The sequence below is a fragment of the Dasypus novemcinctus genome, chromosome 12, assembly GCF_030445035.2.
Source record: "Dasypus novemcinctus isolate mDasNov1 chromosome 12, mDasNov1.1.hap2, whole genome shotgun sequence".
Lineage (NCBI taxonomy): Eukaryota > Metazoa > Chordata > Mammalia > Cingulata > Dasypodidae > Dasypus > Dasypus novemcinctus.
Window position 1 is genome coordinate 75,557,775 of NC_080684.1, and position 19,869 is coordinate 75,577,643.

Below are 19,869 nucleotides of genomic sequence, written 5' to 3' on the forward strand. Positions count from 1 at the left end.
AGGTTCTTTCTGTCACTACTTAACAATAATGAAAGCTCTTCCACACTGAGTGCTTCCTCTGTTAAGTATTATACAGGAATTTGTTTTTAATTTTCCTGTGACCCTGTGAGGTAGGTAGGAAACTAGGACACACAACATTGAAGCCCAGTGATATGGAAATCTCATGCAGACATAGGCATGGTGGTGCCCTTTGGATTGTGTCACCACTTCCCACAATTTTGGTGTCAACACAAGGGACCTACGATTAAGCCAGGATTCATCTCTAATGGAAACATGTGGCCTTGTCTCAAATGAGTTTCTATTATAATTGTAATCCTTATTATGAAATTAGTAGCCATAATGATAGTAGTACTAATACTACTCCTGTAATAATGCTCACTTATTAATTCATTTACAAATAGTTATTGACTACTCTATGGCAAGTACTGGACAAGGCCTTGGGTACACACTGGGAAACAAAACAAAATGCCCATTTTACATTTTAATGGGCAAAAGCAGAAAACAATCAAATAAAAAATAAACTAGAAGTAATAGGAAATGCTAACTCCTTTGATGAAAAGAAAACAGGGTGATAGGATTGACTATGCTGTCGAGGGAGGAGAGGGCACTTTTGATTAGGCAGACGGAGAGGTCCACTCTAGTAGGTGACATTTCAGCTGAAAGAGCTCAGCCATGTAAGTTTCTGGGGAAGACCATTCCAAGGAAAGGGAATGTCTACTGCAGAAGCCATAAAGCAGGAATGAGGAAGGTTTCTTTAAGGACATGAGAAAAGTCCAGTGTGAATAGAACCTAGGGAACAATGAAGAGAGTCAGGGTGTCAGAATAGGAGGCAGAAGTAAGATTAGGAAGGATCTTGTAAGACATGTTTAAGTGTGACAGAAAGCCACTGGAGAATATGAAGCAACAGAGTTACACTATCTGACCTGAGCTTTTTAACGATGCTCTGGCTGTTGGGTGGAGAATAGATTGGAGGAGTTCAAGAGCTCAGGGGCACTAGAATCTTCAGACATGCTGTTGGATTGAATATGGAATGTGGTAGTGCTGTACATGGGTGGTCCCTAGTGGATCAGGTTGTGTCCTTGTATTTCCCCTGACCTTGAATCTGGGCTGTCAAGCTTCAACTACTGAAGCCAATAGAATGTAACAGAAGTGATAGCATGCCAGTTTCAGGCCTAAACTATAAGAAGGCCTCATAGCTTCCATTTGGGGGTCCACTTGGGATCCCTGAGCTATATGTAAGAAGGCTAACAAGGGATCATTCTGATGGAGAGGCCATGTGGAAAGACCTCATGGAGAAGGAGAGAGGAGAGAGGGAGAGAGAAATGTACAGTCCTCCCAGCCTCTTATCTAAGCCAACTCCTAGCTGACCGTTTGTGGAATATAGTCATACAAGTAACCAATAGCAACACTAGCAGAATAATTTTTAAGTTGAGGTTATTCTATATTGTGCACCTGTGGTCAAATAAAACAATTGTTTGTTTAAGCCATTAGATGTTTGCTATGCAGAATAGAAAACCTAATAAAAATGGTACCTCAAAGTTGGATGCTGCTACAACCAAATCCTAAAATAAGTGACACTAGCTTTGGGATTAAACAGTGAATGAAGGACTGAACAGCCTCAAAGAGACTGTAACAGTGGCTGAAAAGGTAGTGAGGAAATTGCTACTGGAGACCAGAGACAAGTAGATGTGAATTAAATACTGGCAGAACAATTTAGTGAAACAGTTGGTTGTAGCAATGTGAAAGAAAGAAAATGTGTGTAAGGAATTTGTGGATATGGTTAAGGAGATTTGTAGGCAGCATTTTGACAGTGCCACCTGGCTTCACTTAGCTGCCCATGATGTTTGAAAGGAGCAACATGAGCTAAAGAAGCAGCTATTCCCCCTTTTTCAAGCAGAATTTAAAGGACATATAAAGGAACCAGGACTTGATAGGTTGAAAATTAAAATTGTTTCTCATCTTAGTCTTTCCTGCAAAAGACTATAAAAGTGAGAAATAGTCTAAGGGCAAAGATTAATGCTAGGGCTCTGCCAATAACATATGGCCTTGGGGTAAAGTGCAGATCAAGAGAGGTTATAAGATCCCCATGACCTCAGAGAGATTTAAAATCGTTTCCCTTCAACCCTTTCACCTAGACAAAGGGGTCTTAAGAATCTTAAAGGCCTTGTCAAAAGGACCTTATGCTCAGTTCAAAGTAGAGTGAAGCCTCTCGCAGACATCTGTGGATGTGGCTTTTGTCTAATGGAATCAAATGGAATAAGCTTTAGAAGAAACTAAGATTTTTAAGATTTTTCAAAGAACTGTAATTGTGTAAGCACCTCCCACTTTGACTGAAATGGACAGAAATCGTTTATATTGAAAAGAAGTCTTTGAGCCTCCAAACTGTTATGAGCAGACAGTGAACTGAGAAAGCTACTCAGTGGCAAGCACAGGCCACTTCTAAAGAAAAGGAAGATGACTCAGGGGGCAGAACCAAGAAACGTGGAAACAGGTATCCACCTGGATTGCAGAATTGCTATTGCCCAGTGATTGCTATGTGCCTTCCATTCTCTTGATTTTTGAATTACAATTATCAAATCACTGTGCATGTATGCGTCTGTGAATGGGGTATGGAGGCACAAATAATTTGTCTATTATTTCACAAGTCTGCAAATCAAGAGGAACCATTCTCAAAAAGCTGTGACTAAAGAACCATTCCTAAGAAGCCTTCTTTTTCCCTATTCTACATCAAACTAATTTTGATGATGAGATATGCTAGAATTGAGCCTAACCTGACTCCATAATGGGATAAGAGTTTGAGGAGTCTCGGGAAAGGATAAGTGCACTTTATTTGTGAGAAAATTATCCAGCATTAAAGTCCAGAATCACATCCCCATTCCTTTCTTATTTTCTGGTTTTGAATATTCGTCTTAAGAAGTCCAGTTCAATCCTAAATTCTCGTATATGTGAACTTTTTACTTCCTTATTTGAAAAGTTTAGCATCAACTCATTATTGTCAGTATTTTGAAGTCTCACAGCAATGTGTTTTGGGGTAAAAATTTTTTCAATAATTTTGTTGGACACTTGCTGAGCACTTTTCTTTATTAGAGAAGTTGTGGATTTACAGAATAGTCACACATAAAATATAGGATTCCCTTATAACACCCTATTTTTAATACCCTGCTTTGATGTGGGACATTTGTTACAACTGACAAAGGCACTTTAATAAAAAAATTGAACTATCAACTATAGTCCATGGTTTAAGTTAGGGTTCACTGTATTGTGCAGTTCCATGGATATTTTTAAAGTTTATTCTTTTACTACATAAACAACCTAATATTTCCCCTTCTAACCACATTTAGATATATATATTTTTTACCACTTTTTTATTTTTTAAAAGAAATTTCAATTACATAACTATTACAGAGAATATATAGGCGATTCCCATATGCCCCACTCCCCAAACTCCCACATTTTCCTACATTAGAACCATCTTTCATCAGTGTGGTACATTCATTGCAACCAAAAAATACATTTTGGACCACTGCCACTAAGCCTGGATTATAGTTTGCGTTGTAGTTTATACTCTCTTCCATTTGACTATAAGTTATGACCGGATATATAATGGCCTGTATCTGTCATTGTAATGTCATTTAGATGATCCCCAAGTCCCAAAAATGCCTCCCTATTACACCTGTTTTTCCCTCTCCCTAACCCCAGAACATCCATGGGTCCTTGCTCCCCCAACAATGGTATTTCTTTCATTGCTAGAATCACAAATAGTCTACAGTAGAATACTAATAAGTTTATTTTAGTCCATAGTTCATTTCCCAATCCTGAGGACTCTAGGATGGTGATGCCCACTCCACCATTAATTGAGGGGGGATTCGATCCCATACATCCAATAGATGGGACTCCCTTGCTTGCAGTTGTAGGCACTCTCAGTTCATTGGTATGTTGTTTGTCCAGATAAGTATTTGAGTGCTCTTAATTACATTCACAATACTATGCTGCCATCACCACCATTCATTACCAAAATATTTCCATCATTCCAAATAGGAACCTTGTACATTTTAAGTCTTAACTTCTTATTCTCTAAAAAGATAAGTATGGAATTACCATATGACCTGGCAATCCCACTATTAGGTATATACCCAAAAGAATTGAAAGCAGGGACTCGAATAGATATTTGCACTTATGTTCATAAGTGGCATTATTATAGTTGCCAAAAGATGAAAACATCCCAAATGTCCATCAATTGATGAATGGATAAACAAAATGTGGCATATACCTACAATAAAATATTATCCATCCTTAAAAAGGAAAGAAGTGCTGATACATGCAGGTACCCCAAATTATATTTAGGATTTTAACTTTCTTCTGCTCTCTGCAATCCCTCTTTTCAACAAGTTCCTGTTTTCTGTTTGTATTTGGTGTCTTTCTTTGGGCTGGAACTTTCCTCAAACGCTTGTGATTTTTGCTGTCCGTTCATACTTAAGTCTGAGGCTTTTTGGATGAAGGTGATCTTCTTGAGAGTGATCTATTGGGAACCCTTTGTTTCGGGAAGAAACTCCCCAAATTCATATCTGTGAAGCTCACCCCCTTCTCCCCAGAGCCTGCCAGCTTCCCCTAAAAAGAATCCTCCAATCTTCTGCTGGCAGTGTTTGCCAAGTAATAGCAGGAGGCTAGTGGCTGCACCACTCAGCGCATAGACTTCCACTTAATCCCCTGTTTTCAGTTTGGCTCCTCTCCTCTGCCTTCTGCTCTCCCTCATGTCCCTGAGTCCAAAGCCTTTTGTTCTGTTTCTCCACAGAATAAAACTCTCTCCTGCCAAGCTTGGGACAGATGAGCCTGCTGGCTGTAAACATCAGGGGAGAAAAATCTCATCTAAGTCTCTTCAGAACTATCCCACCACCTTCCTGACTGCAGCCACACACCTTAAACTGCCTTCTGTGATAATGTACCCTCATATTTCAGGAGCCTGCCCAAGGTTCAGGAAAGAGAGCTGAGTTCAGTTTTCCTTAACTATCCTCTAGCCAGCACTTTTTTATTCCACTTTCTCAGATCCATTAATTCCTCCATCCATTTTCATTTCCTGTAAATGTGTTGCCATTTCTCATCTACTATTGTCTCCTCTTACATTCTTTTTCTTCTGTGTGTTTTTATCATTTTTGATTCCTTTACTTTTATTTTAATGAGATTTTGAGAGGGAGCAGTAATGAAAAGCACTTGTTTAATCAACACTTAATCAAAAAGCTACCGAATCATTACAAGCCTTTAAAATAAAAAATTAAAGGATTTTTACTACTCTATTCCCAAGAACATATTACTACTAATCTAGACATGCAGTTAATTTAAACGAAAACCAAAATTTGCTGTAAGCATTCATGTTATTAAATACTACAATCCCTAATCTGTATAATTCATATAATTCTATCTCCCTAATAATGCTATAATAAAATAAGCAAAATGTTTTCCTAGTTGGCTAAGACCAAACGCTTGCCTTTTTTCTATAATATCACTTATATGAGGCCTTGTGAAAAATCTATGGAAGCTGAATTGGATGTTGGAGCCACTACAAATCATAAGTGGGAAAGTCTTTTTCATACACATCCCCACTCCAAGCCTTTAAGTGTTTTTAGTTAAGGAAATTATGGAAACAGAAAGAAGCAACAAAGGGCATCTTCAGATTCCAGGTATGCAATGGATCTTTCTCAATATTTTTCCAATATTTCAGTACCTTTCTAATAACCTCCTGATTTCCCTTTTGAGGAATCCCTCCACTGTGTTCAGTACCCACCTTCCTCTAAGGAGATCCAATTAATCAGGTCCTTCCCTCCTTCCCTTCCTGTTTCAGCCACGCAGCAAATCAACTGCAGAGCCACAAGAAGGATTAAACAACTGTGGCAGTTTGAGATTATTTATGAGTCGGAATAAAAGAAAGATTATGTTTGTAAACTAATCTATTCCTCTGGGCGTGATACCCTTTGATTGTATTAAATTCAAAGCATTCAAGTTTACTTGATATAATCAATTTAGGGCTTTTGATTTGATCAATTCAGTCAGGCATGACTCAGGCTGAGTCCCCTCCCCCTTGGTGGGTATCTATATAAACAGACACTCACTCAAGGAGACACACAGGGAGAGAGCTCTGTCAAGTTCGATCCTGGGGCCCTGGGGAGAGATGAGCCATTGGAGTTTGCAGCGGAAGAGAACAGAGCTGCCGAGCAGTTTAGTAGCTGAGAAGGTCTGGAAAGAAACAAGACCTGTGTTACAGACTGATATAAGAGGCCCAGAGAGACCAGGCAGAGATTGCCTGCCATCTTGCTTCAATAAGTGATAGCTGACTATGGTGAGAAAGCACCTCTTTATGGTACCTTAAGTTGGACTTTCCATGGCCTTGGGACTATAAGCTTTACGCCAAATAAATACCCTTTATAAAGCCAAAAGATTTCTGGTGCTTTGCAACAGCACCCCTTTGGCAAACTAATACAACAGGTGTGCTCTTTTTATGAGGGCAACCTTCCATGAAGGAAAGTCTTTTTGCCAATTCTGGTACCAATACCCTGCCAATGCCCAGATGGGTGTCATGGTCTAATCACGAAAACCTCAGTTTGAGCTAGCAATGGCCCTGGGTCATTGAGACTTCTAGCCCAGAGCTTTGTACCTAAAACTGCTTTTCATAAGCATCTCAGAGGTAGCAGCTTGTGGACCAGACAGATCTAGTTGCTCTACCTTTGAGGTGGTTCTTGCCACCCAGTCCTCAGGCCCTACACTTTTTCTTCAATTGTGCTGTGATTAATGTTGTGAACCCCCTAACAGTTGAGTAAATTTCAGTTTAGTTTAAGATAGTCAGCATCCCTGACAAGATAGCTGGTCAAGGACTTATAATCAAAATGTACAAAGAACCCCTAAAATTCAACAAGAAAACAAACAACCCAATTTTAAAGAGTGAGCAAAAGATCTGCCCAGACACCTCACCAGAGAAGATATGTAGTTGGCAAACAAGCATATGAAAAGATGCTCAATATCATTTGTCATTAGAGATTTACAAATTAAAGCAATAAGATATCATTGCACATCTATCAGAATGGCTAAAATCCAAAATTCCCACAATGCCAAATGCTGGTGAGAAGGCAGAACAATACGAATGCTCACTCATCTCTGCTGGGAATGCAAAATGGAAGAGCTACTTTGGAAAAGAGTTTGGCAGTTTCTTAAGAAGGCCAGAGTCGAAAACTATTGCTTGAAAGACAGACAGACACAGAGAGGGATGTATGAACACATGGATGGAGTTGTGTTGCCTGTTTTGTTTGTTTGTTTTAGTTTTTCTTTTTTGGGGGGGGAGTGAGGAAAAAAGGAGATTAATAGGGAATGGTTGAAAAACATGAGCCTTAGATCTTTGCAGTATTCTTTGATAAAGACATTCCCCCCACCACAACCCTACCGTGCCTGCATACCCTACCCCCACTACCTCTCTGACTTGCAGTCCAGTGAAAAATATGGGAAAGTAACCAGGGCTTTAGGTCTAGAGTGGCTGCCTTGATTGGCTGTAACCTGGAGGACTCTGTCAGCACCAATCAGAACAGATAACTGTAATAAGAGAGGAAAAGATGTTGGGGATATGAGGATAAAAGCAAAGAACAAATGTAGGGTTTGAAATAAGATCACTTGCTTTCGGTATGGGGGGGGTAGGAAGGAGGATCTCAGACCACAGGTTTTAAAATGATCAAGAATTCAAAAATAAAAACAAACAAAAGATATTTTTGGCAGATGTCAGTAAAACAGCAGTTTGCAAAGTGAAACTAAAAGAAAATAATCATGGGTGCCCTATCCTGAATGCCCCCCAACCTAACACCCTGAAAGATTAATCCTTCCTTGTTATGTTGCCAAAAGAGCTTTCCTAACATTGTAGTTTCAACCACATACCTGCCAATCCCCAGTGTTCACCTGCTCCCTCCCCCAGACCTTCCCCCAGTTCCTTGGACCATCCAAGTTACCCTCCCCACCTTACCACCCTGTCAACCTCAGTGGAGCTACAATACCTACTCTCCAGCTCATGGGACTCACCCAGAACAACTAAGAAGGAGGCGAGGAAGAACCACCACCATACCAGGGAACCAAGAGAGTCTACAACTGCAAGTAAGAGAGTCTCATCCATCAGCTGTGTGTGCTTGAAGCCCCCTCTCAATTAGAGGTAGAGTGGACATCACCATCCCAGAATCCTCAGGAATGGGGAATAAAATATGGACTAGAGTGGACTTTCTGGTAGTCTACTGTAGACTTATCGGGATTCTAGCAATGGTAGAAATTATATCATTAATGTGGAGACAGGCCACTGGAGGTGCTGAAGTCAGGGAGAGGGAAAAAGAGGTATAATATGGAGGCATTTTCAGGACTTGGAATTGTCCTGAATGACATTGCAAAGACAGATACAGACCATTATATATCCTTCCATAACCTACAGAATTGAGAAGGAGAGAATGTAAACTACAGTGTAAACTATAATGCCTGCTTAGTGGCAATGCTCCAAAATGTGTTCATCAATTGAAATAAATGTACCACACTAATGAAAGAAGTTGTTAATGTGGGGAAAAGTAGGAGGTGGGGGGAGTGAGGCATATGGGAATCTCTTATTTTTTTTATGTAACATTTTTTGTTACATATATATATTTAAATATATATATATATTTAAAAAAAGAAAATATCAAAAGTCAAAGCTTTTCCCTTAAGTCTGAGGCACTGCAGGTATAGGAAACGCCTGATTAAAATAAGTTATTTTTTTTTTACCAGAAACATACATTATATTATTAATTACAGTGTATAAGGCTCAAAAAGGAGAGAAACAGAGTTCAGATGAACACTCTTAAAAGCGGTGTAAGCTTGGATTCCTGGGTAGTGAGTGCAGATAAGCAATTTAATTTGGAAAATAACAACCCACACTATCAACCGGGTCCAAGTGGCAAGCTGTTGATAGAAAATATATATAGCAGAATCTCCATCATGAAAGCTTATGCAATTGGAAACTTTCCAAATGATAGAGTACCTGCTGCTTTTTTCCCCCTAGTTCTTAAGACTCACTTGACAATAACATACACCAAGGAATTTATTAAGAAAGAAAATCAATTTCAAAGTAGATGTAGCAGCCACCTATGCTCTATTTGAGAAGGAGAAAGTACAATGCATGTGGAAGGAATAGCAAATGGGATAGACACAGAAGTTGGGTGTATAAGAAGTATACCGGGTGCACTTCATTAATTGCAGGGAGAAGATCCTCTAGTAAATCACACAGAGGATAGACTGAAATTTTTCTCTCTATGATCATTTCAATTGTGTATAAGTCAGGGTTCCACCAAAGAAACAGCATCATTAGGACATACATAGCCTCATACATGTGTCTACGTGTATATATGGTATGTGTGAACCCTTAACATGTATCTTAAGAGATTTATTACAAGGAATTGGCTTATACAATTGTGGAGTCTGGCCAAGTCCAAAATCTTTGGAGCAGGCCATCAGGAGGGGTGGACTGGAATCTTTGGGCAGGAGGTGATGCAGCCATTCACAAGTGGAATTTCTTCTTCCTCAGGGAAACCTCAGCCCTGCTTTCAAGGTCTTTCCACTGATTGCCCCGGACCTACTCAAATTATCCAGGATAATCTCTTTTCATAAAGCCAACTGATTTTAGATGTTTCTCACATAAAAATTCCTTCACATCAACACCTAGATTAGTGTTTGCTGGAATAACTGGGTACTACTATAGCCTAGCCAAGTTGACATAAAACTGACCATCACAAATTATAGGCTATTTGTGGCCCTGCTGATAGATACATTGAAGTTAGATAAGTAAATCAATTCAGAAGACATTTTAAAAATGTACAGGTGGACTATAGGAAAGTGAACCTGATGGCCTATAGCATATTGTAATATGTTATTTATTGAGACACAAATTTAACCATGGGCTCTCTAAAGCTGGGGATCCAGGGGAATAATTTGTTGCCTTTTGTTGTTCCCTATGTAGCTTTAAGTAAACAGCCGCTCTTACTTTTACATAAAATCGAGATTTTGTTTTGCCCTAAGAAAACATCTGGATGGTGATGATGGAATGTCACTTTGGAATCTTTTGGGGTTACTTCAAAGACCCCCAGATTAGTTGAAACTGAGAACAGATATTTCAAGAAATTTAGGAGTATGCTTGCATTGGGCTGACTTAAAATGTTGACTCTCTGGTACAAACAAAATGCATTTGGAGAGCACCAAAACATGTGTGCCATTCTCCAGAGAGGCTGGAGCCTGAGTCCTGGGAGGAACAGCCTGGAGACATGTTATCTATACTGTGAGTCCACAGTGGAAGTCCCAAGGGCAGATGTGCTAATTTGGAAGTTTGATTTGCAATGTAAGCTGCTTCTCACTTGAGCAACTTCTCATAAGCATGCTTCTTGAGCAGCTGCAAGTGCTTCGTTACTTAGCAGTGATTAATAATTTGTCAGTGCAATTTCAAGTTAAGCCATCTTCAAAATAAGACAAATACTTGGCCTTTCTTTAGAAATAGTCCAGGAAATAAAAGATAATCGTTAGTTTGACTCGTGGTAGTGAACAGAAGGTGAAATAAAGAGAGTAACATTGAATTTGAGTGGCTCACCTGTGTGATGTGATGAGATACATTAACGGTGCTATCCAGAAATAAGAAAATAAGAGAAAAGCTGTTATTTGAGAATTAGAGATTTTTCTGTAGTCTTAGGGTATGACTGTCCAGAATGTCAAGGTCTACTCTAATGTAAACAAGACTTGAAAGGGAATTTTTCAGCTACTTAATGGATCGAGTGGATTTCAGCTTCCCTCGGGCATCAGGGAGCTCACAGACTCACAGACTTGAACTTCACTCAAACTCTCAACCCAGCACTCTAGCCTGTAACTATAACCTGGTTATTTAATATCTCTGAGCCTCAATGATTCACTAATAATATGTGCTTCAAAATACATTTCCCACCCTACCCTATAAAGGCTCTGGGTACTTAAAAGAAGACAATATCCAAAAAACTGCTCTGTGATCTCTAAAGCACAATAAAAAGTAAATAACTATTTCATGATGAATCCATATGCAAATTTCCAACTATTCCCAAAACAAATGAATCAACAATGTCTATTAGACAATTTGCAGCTAGCTTAGGTCTAGCTATTCTTTTGTACTAAATACCAAAATACTGCTTTTACAAACAAAATTCTGTTAATTCACACTTTCTACTAATGTTTGGCTTTTCCCTCAGTCAGTCTTAATGGAATTCGACTATATTTATTAAAAGATACAAAATAGTCCGTGCGTAGTCTATTTCCTGCCATCCCAGATAATTCCTGAAAGATGAAGCTTATTTAGAATTTCTTTTCATCCAACTATGCTTTATTGTAGGCAAAATAATGCCCTCCCCCAAAGATATCTATGCCCTAAGTCCCTGGAACTTTTGATTATGTTACCTCGCACAGCAAAAGGGACTTTGCAGACATAATTATCTTGAGATGAGATCATATGTTAAATTATCCCCATGGACCCAGTGTAACCACAAGGGTCCTTATAAGGAGAAGGCAGGAAAGTCAGAAACAAAGAAGATAAAATAACAGAGCAGAGGTCAGAGATGCAGGGCCACAAGCTAAGGGATAGGGGCAAGCTCTAGAACCTGGAAAAGGCAAGGAAAGTGATTCTCCTATAGAATCTCCGGCAGAAAATGCAGCTGTTTTAGTTTACTAAAGGCTGCTGGGGGCAATGTACCAGACATATGTTGGCTTTTATAATGGGAATTTATTAGGTTAAAAGCTTACAGTTCTGAGGCCATGAAAGTGTCCAAAACAAAGCACCATCAAGAGATGCTGTCTCACCAGGTTGAAGCTGTGGGCAATCAGGCACATGGTGGCGATATCTAAAGATGCTTTCTCTCCGAGCTGGGCTGTGGGTGATCAAGCACATGGCAGGGCACAATGCCAGTCCTGCTTGCTTCTTTCCCTCTTGGTCTGTGGCTCTTCTCTTTCCTGGGCTCATCAACTTCTGAAGGCCTCTCTTCATCTCTGCTGCTTTTATCCTGTGTCTGCTACTTTTAGTTCTCCATTTATAAAGGACTCCAGTAAGAGGATTAAGACTGACACAGGGTCATACAACCTAATCAAGGGCCCTTAAAAGAAGTAATTTAATCAAGACTTCCCACCTACAATAGGCTTTAAAAACAGGATTTTCTGGGGTCCACAAAAGACTCAAATGAGCACAGTATGCCCTCCAGACCCCCAAAATACATCTTTTTTCATAAGCAAAATGCGTTCATTCAGTCACAACAGCTTAAATACCTTAAATTGTTTCAGTAACAATTCTAAGCACACAATTTCATCAGAATCATTTATAGGCATTTCTGTCTTGGGGCAAAATTCTCCTTTGTCTGTAGACCTGTGAAACTTAGAAAAAAAGTTATCTGCTCCCAATTTATAGATTAGGGACAGTCATAAGATAAACATGTCCATTGCCAAAGGGAAAAATTGGAAGGAAAATGGGCCACAGGTCCCAAACAGTTCTGAAAATCTGCAGGGACTACTCCATTAGATTTCAAAGTACAAGGGTCATTTATAGAATGATGGACTCTTCTCAGGGCTTGGAGCAACAGCACAACCTCTTCCAAGGGCTTGCCCAGGAGCCACCTTCTCAACTTCACCCCCATCAAAAGTCTGGGTGGCCACGGAATTCTAGGCGCCACCCTCCAAGATCACAGGAATGGTGGCCACACTCCCCCAATCTCTGGAGCACAGACTAAAATCCCTCAGAACAGTGGGTCGGCAGCTCAACTCTAGGTCCCACCCTCACTGGGGTGAGGACCAGCCTCTCCGGAATCTCTGGGGAACGCACCCTACCTGCTCTGAAGCTGTGACAGCTGCACTCTTCCTGAATAACCAGGCGGAAGCCCTGCACTCTCCAAGTCCCAGATATACTCACCCTCTCTGCACACATGGTCCCTTTTTTGGCCTGAGAAGATGTTGCAAGTCCAGAGCTCAGTTCCACAGTTCTGCCTTTGAAGTCATTGTTCCTTCAACCTCTCTCTTTTCTGTCCAACTCAGTCCAGGCTATCAGTGGTTTGATTTATGCATATCTCATTGAAAAAAAAAAAAGTGTTGGTTTTACATGCAGGAAACAGGATTCTGAGCCGTCAGTAAGACTTTCCACAAATCCTCATACATAACTCACTTGTACCTAACATGCTGCTTTTCTCTTGCTGCTTTCACAGTTCTCTCCTTGCCCTTTGCATTCGAAAGTATGATCAATATATGACAAGGTGTATTTTTCTTCATCTTTATTGGTGTTCTCTGGGCTTCTTGGACATGCATATTTACATCTTTTGCTAAGTTTTGGAAAGTTCTTCATCATTATTTCTTTGAATATTCATTCTGTCCCTTTCTCTCTATCTTCTCCTTCTGGGGCACCTGTGAAGTTTACATTGGTATGCTTCATGGTGTCCCAGAGGTGTATTAGACTATTCGCACTTTTCTTTCTGCTTCTGGGGCTGACTTATTTCAATTGCCTTGTCTTCGAGTTTGCTGATTCTTTCTTCTTCTCACTCCCATCTGCTATTTAAACCCTCCTGGGCATGTTTTATTTTAGTTATTGTGGTCTTCAACTCCTATAGTTCTGTTTGGCACCTTTTAAAAATTTCTGTCTCTTTACTAAGATTCTCAAATTGTTCATTCCTTGTTTTCCTGATACCCTTTTTTAAAAATTAATTAATATTTTAAATGTTACATTCTAAAAATATAAGAAGTCCCCATATACCCCACCCCCCTCATCCTGATACCCTTTAATTCTTTCTCTATATTTTCCTTCATCTCCTTGAGCCTTTTTAAGATCAGTTTTTTTAAATCTTTATTTGGTATGCCCACATTGTGGTCTTCTTTATTGTTATTTTCTGTATTTTTATCCTCTTCTTTTAACTAGTCCATCATATCCTGTTTCTTTGCTGTTCTTGTTCTTACATTGCACACTGTACATTTTAAGAGTTGAAATGTTTACTCTAGGATTTACTTCCTGAGGTGTCTGTTTCTTGATTTTGCAACCAGCTGGTGAAAAGGCAGATTTTATTGACCTTCTGTTCTCCTATCAGTAAGGTCTGCCCAAGGCAAACACAGTGTACAGGGTGCAAGGCAAATGCAGTGTACAGGTACACTCTATCTTTTCTGGGCCTGTGTCTTATTCTGGGTCTGTGCTTGTTACTTGTTTTTTAGTTGCCCCATTTACAGGAGTTTGAATGACTCCTCTATTTCCCAGGAGACAGACCTCCTCAAAGCTGTGGAAGCTTTCTTGACATGCCCAGTAAATGCAGCCCTTTACCTGACTGTCTTCTGTAAGCCTAAGGAAGCAGAGGTTGTTTAAGTGGGCTCATCACCACCTTTGTCCAGGGTGTGTTGGAGCAGTGGCAGCTTTCAGAGCTGCACACCCAGCAATCCAAATTCACTCATCAGAATTCGTAATTGGGAAGCAGACTTGGCCCAGTGGTTAGGGCATCCGTCTACCACATGGGAGGTCTGCAGTTCAAACCCCGGCCCTCCTTGACCCATGTGGAGCTGGCCCATGCACAGTACTGATGTGCATAAGGAGTGCCGTGCCTCGCTGGGGTGTCCTCCACGTAGGGGAGCCCCACGCGCAAGGAGTGCACCCCGTAAGGAGAGCCGCCCAGCACGAAAGAAAGTGCAGCCTGCCCAGGAATGGCGCCACACACACTGAGAGCTGACACAACAAGATGATGCAACAAAAAGAAACACAGATTCCCTTGCCGCTGACGACAACAGAAGCGGACAAAGAAGAACACGCAGCAAATAGACACAGAGAACAGACAACTGGGGTGGCGGGGGGGGGCAGTGAGGGTAATGGGAGAGAAATAAATAAATAAATAAATAAACAAACAAACAAGCAAACAAATCTTTAAAAAAAAAATTCATAATCAATGGTCACCCATGACCCTACACCCTGGTCTTGGGGAAGAGGATTTTTATGTGACTTTCTGTCACTAGTGAGTTAGAGGCTGGTCCCCATGGTGGTCTGCAGTGAGAGTGGGGGATGGGTACTGGTAGCCATACAGAGAAAGCAGTTTACTGGTCTTTTATCAATCCCTTCCTCCCACTCTTTCCCAGATGCTGCCAGAGTGTTCTACTTGCCTCCAGAGTTACAAAATGGTGGTTGGGACTGTCCCTGATTGTTTAATAGTTATTCTGGTGGAAGGACTGATTTCTAGAGCTTCCTACTTTGCCAGGTTCCCACAGTCCTCTCACCATTTGTGTTCTTTTAAGCCATTGTTTATGGTAATTTGTTACAGCAGCACTAGAAAACTCATACAGCTATTGAAAGAGAGGGTGGTGGCTGTGATGGGATGAGGGGATAGGTTTTATATTTGAGTCAAAAAAAACAAAGGCAAATAAAATGTCAAGCTACCAAACTAAGAGCATCTATTATGGCCTCCAAATTTTTACGAGTTAATAACAATAGACACAAACTTGGCAATTTTAGAAACTCAACTTGAAAAATAATAAAATCAATCCTTAAAGAGTTGCAGAGGTATTTATCAGCTAAGAAATTTGGGGAGGACATAACTGGAGTCTAAATAACCTCCAAGTTATTCAAAACTATATATATATATACACACACACACATATTATATAGAGCTTCCATTTGTACCAGGCAGCCATATATCTTGCAGGTCTTAATTGCTAATATTCCCCACTGTCTTAGTTTCCTAGGGCTGCCATAATAAAGTACCACAAATGGTGTAGCTTAAAGCAACTGAAATTTATTGCCTCAAGGCCCTGGAGGCTAAAAATCTGAAATCAAGGTGTCAGCAGAGCCGTGCTGCCTCTGAGACCTGTAGAGAAGAAACCTTCCTTGCCTCTTCCTCACTTCTGATGATTGGCTGGCAATTCCTGGTATTCCTTGTCTTGCAGATGCAACACTTAAGGCTCTGCCTCTGTGGTCACTGGGCATTCTCCTCTTTGTGTCTTTGTCCAAATTCCCTCTTCCTGGATGCTAGCCATGTTGAAATAGGGCCCCCCTCAATCCTGTTTGGCCTTATCTTAATTAATAATTTCTTCAAAGACTCTATTTCCAAATAGGGTCACATTCTTAGATAGTAGGATTAGGACTTGAACATATCTTTTGGGTGGACATAATTCAACCCATGATACCATCTTAATGTGGAAATTGAGACAGAGACAGAATAAGTCATTTATCTAGGCCACACAGCTAGTAAGTACTCTAACCCCAGAATAGTTCTGCTTGCTCACATTAAGGTGAACGTACACTTTCTAAATCTCAGACATCTCCTTGACTTCACAAGCCCTGTCTTGTCTGTTTTTGTGAAATAAGTCCTACATGAAAAATGCTCAGTTTGCTGGCAGAATAAATGAATGACATCACTATTCTTTGCCTAATTCTTAGGTTGTAGAGTGAACAGTTCATTTGGTTTTGTGTCCCTACCTACAGCATCTCATCTAATTAGGATCAAACTACCCCCTGAACTTTGCTCCATGAGACCTATGCAAATATAAAAAGACTTACATTGAGATTTAATTTTTTTTAAAATGAGCCATCCAGTATATAAAATATTTGGCTATTTAGTTCAAAATGAGTTTCTGAGTTACTCAGAGGTCACTATTAAGTTTAATAATGCATTAACAATGACTCCAGAAAGAAAATAAACAGAGGTTCTTTGACAATGTGGTAAGAAATTTACAGGAGTTAAATATTTCATCAGAAACATTCAATAAAAGTAGAATTGCTCCTGAAAAAGTCAGGCTGCATTTTTGGAGCATTGACTAGACAGATTCCACAAACATTTGTCTAAGCCATTATCTGGAAAATCACTTTCAACCCTAATACAATGAAAATATATTATCTACACTAATAACAATGTCCCATCTGTTTAAGCATTTTACAACCTACTGAAAGCCTTATGACTCTGAATTCAAAAACAGTTGCAAGTTGAATGCATGTGACAGCATTACCTGGCAAAAAAACCTCCATCTCCTGATTCACACAGCATTACCTGGCAAAAAGACCTTCTGATCTTCCATTTGAAGAACTTCAATGGTGGTATTGTAAATCAACCTGCATCAGCCAGGGGCAAATTTTACAGGGCAATAGAATATCTCCAGCCAGTGATAAGTGACTGCTCAGGTTTGAAGATATTTTAGTGTAACTGCATCATCTTCAAGATTAAATGCTATCTGGTGCGAACACTCAAAGGACAAAGAAACAAGTACCCCAAATAAAGTCCATTTATAAGCTCTGAGTGTTTAAATGTTCGACAAGTTTAGATCGTCTCTCAACTTTTCCAATCTGGAATACAAAATGGTGTAAATGTCAGTTCATTATCTCAGTATTAAATCACTTCAAGGAAGTCCGGCCTTCATTTCTCCCATCATTGAGTAAAGAGAACAGAACAGGAATATTCCAATTTGATTGCAAACTGGGGGTAAACCATCCCAGGAAAATCCATGGGATAAATTAACAAAATCTTGGGCAGAACTCTTGTGAAGGTAGCCCTAAGTGCAAAAGAGTCTGGGGAATATAAGCTTTTAGCCGGATTCGCTGCTATTCAATAAAAACCTGTAGTCAATTTAACAAGAAAGGAGAGAATGGCAATTAGGTCTGCCGAGTCTGCTTTAGAGGCAAATACATAAGCACACAAATGTAATGTCATAAATAAACTTTAGGAAAGCATAAAGTGTCTTGAGAGAAAGAGAAGGGATGCATTAATTCTGCCTGAGGGGGTAATTAATGTTTTATAAATGGAGATACAATGGTAGTCTCAAGTCTAATGAGTTGACTTAGTGTAAGGCAAAATTAAGACAGGATGATAAGTGAGGAGGGGATGCGCAAGGCTAGACATTTGGGTTCAGTAGCCAAAACAACAACAACAACAACAACAAAGACAGCTACTTATCTCTGGTTATTTGAGGTCCAGAAGCTTGCACCAGCTTAAGAAAACTCCCTTTGTGTCTTTGACCCTGCTTTTTGGAACCAGTGCTCGGAGAAAAAAGATCCTCCAAAGGTAATCAGTGGCAGACCCCAATAAGGGTGATAGAAGCTGTTCTCTGATTTTTTACCCTGCTCACCATTTTAAAGGCTATAGTGAAAATATGGCTCACACAGTCAAGTGCTTCTTGGGAATGGAAGTTATTATTCTAGAGACACATTCAAGACAGAAGTCTAGTTCTTACTTACTGGGCTGGTGGCCAGAAAGTGACAAACACCTGAAGGAGAAGTAATCAGTTTTTACAGAGGTTCATATTTTTTGTGTGGCAGGAAAAATTGGGCAGGAAGGAGGTTGGAAGGAACTTATGTTCCTGAGAGAGGAAAGACTAAGTAGAGAAGGATGGAGGCATGAGAAAGGGTGACATTCCAGAACATGAATGTTCTACAGTAAAGATTTCTTAAGGTACATGTGAAAGAGTTGTTGGAAAAGACCAGGCAGGTAGGCAGAGATGTTGAGGGTAGATACATGTATCGTAATTAATCTTACAACTCCCCAATATGGTAAATGCTATTAGTGTCCCCTTTTTACATATGAATAAAGTAAAACTTAAGAAGGTGAAGTATCAATTAATATTGTAAGACTAATTTGCCTCAGGAGGCATGGGATTGATTTGCATAATTCATGAGGATACTGTCTTTTAGGAAAAGAAGTTTGAACTTCTTCTGACTTTTGATTCAATTTAACCAATATGTAATAAGTATTTATAGGGTGCAAATTATTCTAAATATTTCTTTACTTGTGCATAGCAGTTACTATCCACAAAGAACTTTGCAATTTAATAACTCACGTGATTATCTCAGTAACACCAGAAATAGATTGGCAAGTGGCATACTCCCCAACGTTTGGGTTAAATTTAGAGAAGTTAAGTGAGTCGTCAAAGAGCCACAGGTCCTGGAGGTATAACTTTCAACTAGATCTACTGTATTTTTTCACTAAACCTATCTATCTCATTTTTCTCTGGGTGCTTTTCCTTTTTCACATCCATCACCTCTTTAAACCAGCCAGACAATATAGCACATTGTTTGGTCTCATTAGCAACCCTTTAAAAGATTTTGGGCATAGATAGTTGTCTCTGAGATGAAAACTAAAGCTACTAATGTTTTATATGATAGTTTCTATTGCTAATTACACCATTCAGTCCAACTAAATGTCAAACCAAAGCAGTTATGTGACTTCCAATTCCATCTCATTTCAGAAATACCTTTAATTTACCATAAAATTATCCCATGACTCCTGATTTGATATCATCATATTTACTTTTTAAATTACAACAGAAATTATAAAAAGGATTTGCTGGAACTGACAAAATATAAAAAGAACTTGATGCAAGTCCCAGAAAAGAAACATTTTAATATAGAGGAAAGAAAAAAGAGGTGGCATAGAACAATTCATAGATAGCTTCAGTTTGGATATACATAGAATTGCTTTAAAGAGGGGGAAGTAGTATTGAGGATTAATGACAAAAGTAGATGACAGAATATAGTTTAAATCTTATATTTATATTAGATAATTTAAGTCCATTCATAAATATATAATTTGAAGTAAGCACTTACTCTATAACAGGTAAAAAGATAAGCACTTTCTATCCCACCCCAAACCTGGCTAGATAATTGGAGGTAGGTTGATGTCAGACAGGGTACACTAGGCTTGACACCAGACAGAGAAAAGTTTTGTGGTGGGTAAAGGAGATTGTGGAGGGTGAAGCAGATTCAGTGAAAGTCAACATACTACACAAATTGAAATGTGACTCTCCAGGCTCAGGAAGATTTGCAGCCAGGCATATGCCTCCCCTCATCTCTACCCCAAGCAAGCACAGGCCCAGGCATGCCTGGAACATGCT